A 7184-nucleotide genomic window follows, 5' to 3' on the forward strand; every position below is an offset into this window, starting at 1 on the left:
TAAGAGCCAGGACTCCTTCTTGAGGTAGTATTCCTCCCCTTCTATTCCCTTGTACAGGACTAATATCCATCAGGCATATAGAGGATCTCAGGGTCCCTGATACTTTAGGGACTACAAAAAGGCAATGGCCGAAAGGCAATGGCATGAGTGGCACTGGGGGAGGCCAAACCACAGGGTCCCATGAAGGGGGCACTGGCCACCACCCAGGCTGACAGTGGGCAGCTTCTGAACCTAATGTCTCCTTGTAATAAGACACTATCTGACTAAAGATGAAGAAAGTAAAATGTGTAGATTCACAGACACAGGGACTGGATCACCTTGGTTTAACTCTTCTCTTTGATGTTTCCTGGATGTGTTGCCCATGATGAGTTTCTTAACCTCGAGTGTCTCAATTTTGTGGTCTTTGAGAATGATGATAGGACCTACCTCACAAAACAGTTGTGAGGATCATACGAATATATCACTTTAAACAGTATCTGCATAGGGCTGAGGAGAGAGCTCAGTGGCATAAGTGCCTGCCTGGCAAGTACAAGGTCCTGAGTTTGATTCCCCACTACTGCAAAAACAAGCAAACAAACAGACAAAAACAGTACTTGCATAGAGTAAGGCTTGATACTCTCATCACTAGTACTGTCATGACTACTCAGTTTCATTTGAACTCACCCTAACTACTGGTGAGCATCTTATTACTCTGCTCACAGAATTTGGAGTCATATCTTGGGTGCATGAAGCTTCCCATGAGGAACAGCTGTCCAGAAGTGTCCTCCACCCAGAGGAAGGTGACAGTCATGCCAAAGGGAGAGAACTAGGTTCTGGAACAAGGCCCCACAGACCTCAGAGAGGATACTCCAGTGTCACTGGATGAAGAGCTTCCACCTGTGAATCAGCGAGCTCTGCTTTGTAGATTATTTCTACTTCTAGGTCATAGGTTGGTTTACTAGTAGCAGTTAACTATGGCTGGGTGGTGAGCTGCCATGCTAGGGCCTAAGTTCAGACTACCTGGGTGGAAGGAATAGAGAAGAGTTGACCTACAAGGCCAGTTTGACCAACTATCCTGGTATACATTCATACGTTATACATCCAAGTGGATGTGGACAATTGAGTAGTGAAAGGTAGTCCATGCTTATGCAATATTCATTGAAGAAAATGATGGGAACAAAAGGAAAAAATGAAAACAAAGCCTTTTTTTAATAAGGAGAAGAAGAAAGGTTTAAGGGAAGGGAGGAGAATGGGGGAAAAGAATGAACTTATGTACAGATACAAATCACCTCTAATGATTATTGTCATTATATAAACTTAAAAGGTACCAGTAAACATAATTAATTTTAAAAAGAGCATATCAAGGTAAAGGCTAAATGGTGTACTGCAAATTAAGTAGATACGCAGAGTATCAAGGCACAGGAGGCTACAGGTCAGACTAAGCCAGTTATCCTCATGGTGCTGAAGACCAATGGTGGTGTAGAACAGGGCAAAGTGAACACAACCAGGAACAATATCCAATCCATGCACACAACCTTCTGCTGTCAGACAGACTACATCAAGCCTCTGGCCACTGGGCAAGAGAGATCTGCTGTGTGATGAAGGAAGCCAACAGCTCTTTGGATTTGGAGTTTCTATTCCGTATTTCAGAAACAATGGCAGATAGCACTCTAGCTAGGGCCAGGTTTTGTCAATAGGGACATAGTACCTAAAGTTTCTCCATCTGTAGAATACATTTCACCACCCCATAAGAAAAAGCATGGCCCACAGGAATGGTAAGTACTTATGGATACAGCCTATTTTCAAAGCAAAAAGAGCTCTGGGAAAATGGCTTTGTTTTGCAGTACTAGGAATGGAACCCGAGGTACTCTACCACTGAAGAGAAGTAGTAGAGAAGTAGTACTTTGCTGCTTCTCCAGCCTGATTTGTTATTTCGTTTCATTTCACTTCATTTTATTGTGAGACAAGTTCTCACTAAATTTCCCAGGCAGGACTCAACTTGGAATTCTCCTATCTCAGCCTCCATAAATGAAGGGATTGCAGATATGCACCACTTAGCCAAGCCTGGAAAATTGAAATTAATGATTAAATAAATAGCTCTACCTGATGAAACCTTTATAAACATACAAAGAAAATTATATTACTAAAGTATGCAAATACAAATCTGAATATAGGGATATATTGTGTTGATAAATGAAGAAACTTCATTCTGTATAATCCTCAAATCTAATATATAAATCAAAAGTAATTGTAATCAAAAGGTCAACAAATTTTTATTGTGAAGTTTAACACATTTAAAATTGTAAATTTATTTGTGAGAGGAGGCTTCAAGAATTATCAAAATGAGCCAGTGAGATAACTCAGTGGAATAAGTGCTTGATTAGGCAGGCACAGGGACCTGGTTTGATCCCTTGCACCACAGGCTGTGCTGGCCCCACCTTAGGCACACTGAGCCACCAAGACCAGGCATGGTGGTGTGTGCCTGTAATCCCAGCACTGGGGAGGCTGAAAAACAGGAGGATCACCACGAGTCTGAGCTGTGTAGTGAGACCCTGTATTAAACACATTTTAAAAAATCATCAAATCTAGGTGAGTGTTGTGGTGTTTTCTTGCTCCGTGTATTTAATCCTCTGGACATCTTCGCCATCCTGGCTTTATGGGCAGCGATATCAAATCCACTGAAAGGGGAACTCCTAGAACTTTGATTCATCGCTGGAAGAGGTGACCTGTGAAAATGGTTCGCTACTCTCTTGACCCAGAAAACCCCACAAAATCATGCAAATCAAGAGGCTCAAATCTTCGCGTTCACTTTAAGAACATGCGTGAAACTGCCCAGGTCATCAAGGGTATGCATATCTGAAAGGCTACCAAGTATCTCAAGGATGTCACATTAAAGAAGCAATGTGTACCATTCTGGCGTTACAATGGTGGAGTTGGTAGGTGTGCCCAGGCCAAACAGTAGGGCTGGACACAGGGTCGGTGGCCCAAAAAGAGTGCTGAATTTTTGCTGCACATGCTTAAAAATGCAGAGAGTAATGCTGAACTTAAGGGTTTAGATGTAGCTTCTCTGGTTATTAAACCTATCCAGGTGAACAAAGCACCCAAGATGCACCACCGTACAGATAGAGCTCATGGCCAGATTAATCCATACATGAGCTCCCCCTGCCATATTGAGATGATCCTTACTGAAAAGGAGCAAATTGTTCTCAAACCAGAAGAAGAAGTTGCACAGAAGAAAAAGATACCCCAGAAGAAACTGAAGAAACAAAAATTTATGGCACAGGAATAAATTAAGCATAAAATAAATGGAAATAAAATTTTTAAAAAATCATCAAATCTGTTTTAAAAAAAAAGAGAGATGCCCTATTGGATATTAAAACATACCACATGTGTGTTAGTGTGTGAAAATAATAAAGTAGAGAGTTGAAAAAGGGGTACATGCATATAAGGGATTTCAGTGTATGACAATTTAAATTGAATATTAATGGAGAAAGGAAAAACTTGGTAAATATTGTTTTGTAACTGATAAATCATTTGGAGGAAATTGTTTATATTAAGCTGATAATTTACATAAAATTTTAAATTGTATCTAAGCCACCATAGCAACATTAAAAGCCAAGCAACTTTTCAGTTATGAACACAAGATTGTTTTTATTCTTCCTTTCTCATGGCTCTACTAAAATAATTGTGAAATTGTAAACAGATGGACGAACTAACAAGAGTGAAGCAATTAGAAGAAATCAGAATGAGACATTTCCATTTATTCTTGCAAGAGACAGGAAATGCATGACTAGTAGCTTCCTTCCCCTATGGGAATAATTATGAACTGAAGTCTAGAGGGCACTATGGGAAAGAAGGGATCTAACTTGCTTCAGCAACCAGGAATGCTATGGAAGGCCAAGAATGATTGAGGGTAAGGGAACCCGAGACTCTGGAAATAGGGAGATTGATTCAGAGACTCCATGAAGTGTTGATGGGTCCGCAGACTTCTTCCTTTCCTCCTGTGTAGCCCGGGTAGAGTCTGGAATCTGATCTACGGGCAGAAGATCAGCAAGTTCATCTTTAGACCAGATATTCTACAGCCTGGGAGCAAAACCATTGCTTACAACCACCTGAGGGTCTCCCAGTAAAGGCTCAGGGTTCTTGTCATTTGTTCTAAAGTACAGCCTCCAAGTCACGTTTATGCTATCAGAGCTTACGGTCAGCGCCACAGGTGCTCCACTTAGCTATAAACAATAACCCAAAGAACACTAGACATTGTAGGAAATGTTTCAATGTGCAAGAAGTTCAAGTAAGCCAGTAGGAAAAACAAACCCACAAGAAAGAAGATAAGCACTACACTAAGAAGGACATTTTAAAACGTTTTTATATTCTCAGAGATGCTAGATCACAGAAAGGAACAAGAAAAGAGTTCTTAGAAATCAAGAACATGAGTGTCAGAGTAAAATTTACACTATTTTAAAAGTCCAGGAAATTTTCCTAAAATTAAAGAGAAAAACAGGTAAAAATTATTATAGAAAATCTGGGAAATAAATAGAACTAAGAAGCAATGCTACAGATGAGAAGATGCAGAAATAACTCCAAAACAAACATCTTCACTGAAAGAAAAATATTCTCTTTAATAAATAGTGCTGGAAAAACCAGCTTTCCATATTCCAAAGATTAAAACTAGACCCATATCTTTTACCATGCACTAAACTAAAATGGAAATGGAGCTAAGATCTAAATATTAAAACTGGCCTGAGGATGATGCTTAGCCGCACACTGCCTGCCTGGCAAGCTCAAGGCCTTGAGTTCAATTCCCTATGCCAATAAATAAATAAATAAATAAATATTAAACAAAAAACCACTTAACCTGCTGGAGATAGAATAGGTAAAAGTCTTGAAGACACTGAGATAGGCAAAGACTTTATAAACAAAACTCTGCATGTACAGGAACTATCACCAAAAAAATCAACAACTGGCGTCTCATCTTACTAAAAAGCTTTTGCAAAGCAAGCTCAGCCACCAACACAACCTAAAGAGTGGGGAAAGAATCTTCCTACCCTGTCGCGTTCGCATCTTGCTGCCCCAGCCTGCGGGGCACGTTCCATCCTTCCAACCTGCGACCAGCCAAGGAAAAAAGCCTACATATTTTCTAGCCCTGTACATTCCTGGAGGCGAGCAAAACAATTTTGACCATGAGGGGAATCGTGCACATCCAGGCCCATCAATGTGGCAACCATATCGGTGCTAAGTTTTGGGAGGTGATCAGCGATGATCATGGCATCGACCCCACCAGCACCCACCACGGGGACAGTGACCTGCAGCTGGACCGCATTTCCGTGTAGTGACAGTGAAGCCACAGGTGGCAAACACGTTCCTCGCGCTATTTTGGTGGATCTAGAACTTGGAACCCTGGACTCTGTTTGGTCTGGTCCTTTTGGCCAGATCTTCAGACCAGACAATTTTGTTTTGGTCAGTCGGGAGCAGGCAACAACTGGGCCAAAGGCCCTACACAGAGCTGGCCGAGCTGGTGGACTGTCCTGGATGTGGTGCGGAAGGAGGCCGAGAGCTGTGACTGCCTGCAGGGCTTCCAGCTGACCCACTCACTGGGCGGGGGCACAGGCTCCGGCATGGGCACACTGCTCATCAGCAAGATCCAAGAGGAGTACCCCGACCGCATCATGAACACCTTCAGCGTGGTGCCCTCGCCCAAACTATCCGACACCGTGGTTGAGCCCTACAACGCCACCCTCTGTCCATCAGCAGGTGGAGAGTACAGATGAGACCTACTGCATCGACAATGAAGCCCTGTACGACATCTGCTTCCGCACCCTCAAGCTGACCACACCCACCTATAGAGACCTCAACAACCTCGTCTCAACCACCATGAGCGGCGTCACTACCTGCCTCCGCTTTCCTGACCAGCTCAATGCCGACTTGCGCAAGCTGGCCGTGAACATGGTGCCCTTCCCATGCCTGCACTTCTTCATGCCGGGGTTCGCCCCTCTCACCAGCCGTGGCAGCCAGCAGTACCGTGCCCCGACCGTGCCTAAGCTCACCCAGCAGGTCTTTGATGCCATGAACATGATGGCTGCCAGCGATCCACACCATGGCTTCATGGTGGCTGTTATCTTCCGAGGCCACATGTCCATGAAGGAGGTGGATGAGCAGATGCTCAATGTGCAGAACAAGAACAGCAGCTACTTCATGGAGTGGATCCCCAACAACGTGAAGATGGCTGTGTGTGACATCCCACCAGGTGGCCTCAAGGTGGCTGTCCCCTTCATTGGCAACAGTACAGCCATCCAAGAGCTGTTCAGTCGCATCTCAGAGTAGTTCATGGCCATGTTCTGCTGCAAGGCCTTCCTGCACTGGTACAGGGGCGAGGGCATGGACGAGATGGAGTTCACTGAGGCTGAGAGCAACATAAATGACCTGCTGTCTGAGAACCAGCAGTACCAGGACACCACTGTGGAAGAGGGAGAGGATTTCAGGGAGGAGGTCAAAGAGGAGGCTTAAGCCAGAGCTCTGTCACCTTGAGCCCCTCACTTCCTCAGCCACCTTCAGCTGCCCCTTTCACAATTTGTTTGCTGCCTCTATCTTGTTTCTGTTGGGGGTGTAGAACAGTGCCTGGCACATGGTAGGCATTCAATAAATACTTTTTTTTTTTTCTTTTTCTCCCCCGCCCCACTCAATAAATACTTGTTCGTTGGATGTCTCTTCTTTCACTACTCTGGCAAACCTAGATCTCTGTCATTCTAGGTGACCCTGCATTTTCTGCTGGCTTTCACATCTGTCTAGTTAATATTTCTGTTTTCAGAAGTTGGGGCTCTTCCAGATCCCCTTTAGAACCAGAGGGGTGTTGAAAACCCACGGAAGGGCCACCACGGGGAGCCAAAGGGGAAGAGAGGCAGAGGGTGATGGTCAGTTTGGGGAAGAGGGTGGGGCTCCCCAGGTGGGGACTGTTGGGCAAGAGGAATCCAGGCTTTCCCGCTCATCTCCAGGCATTTCTACACTCAGCCTCCTGGGACAGTGAACAGTATTAGCTTCATATGGCCCGGAGCATGCCTCTCCCTTCAGAGAGTGGCTGCCACTGTCCCAGGCGTGTGCCCGCCCGCCTTTGTGTTCTGGTCACTGCCCAGGACAGGAGATGCCTTCTTTACAGTATGTCATCTCTTGCTATTGCCTCACCCTTGACTTTGTCCTGTCCTACACTTAGG

At 44.4% G+C, this 7184-nt stretch overlaps 1 pseudogene; it reads left to right on the plus strand.

Moving 5' to 3' along the window:
* Positions 1–5159: 5159 nt before the first annotated feature.
* On the plus strand, positions 5160–6483 carry LOC101584867 (annotated as a pseudogene).
* The last annotated feature ends 701 nt before the right edge of the window (positions 6484–7184 follow it).

This window comes from Octodon degus, unplaced genomic scaffold (assembly GCF_000260255.1).
Source record: "Octodon degus isolate 3935 unplaced genomic scaffold, OctDeg1.0 scaffold00015, whole genome shotgun sequence".
Lineage (NCBI taxonomy): Eukaryota > Metazoa > Chordata > Mammalia > Rodentia > Octodontidae > Octodon > Octodon degus.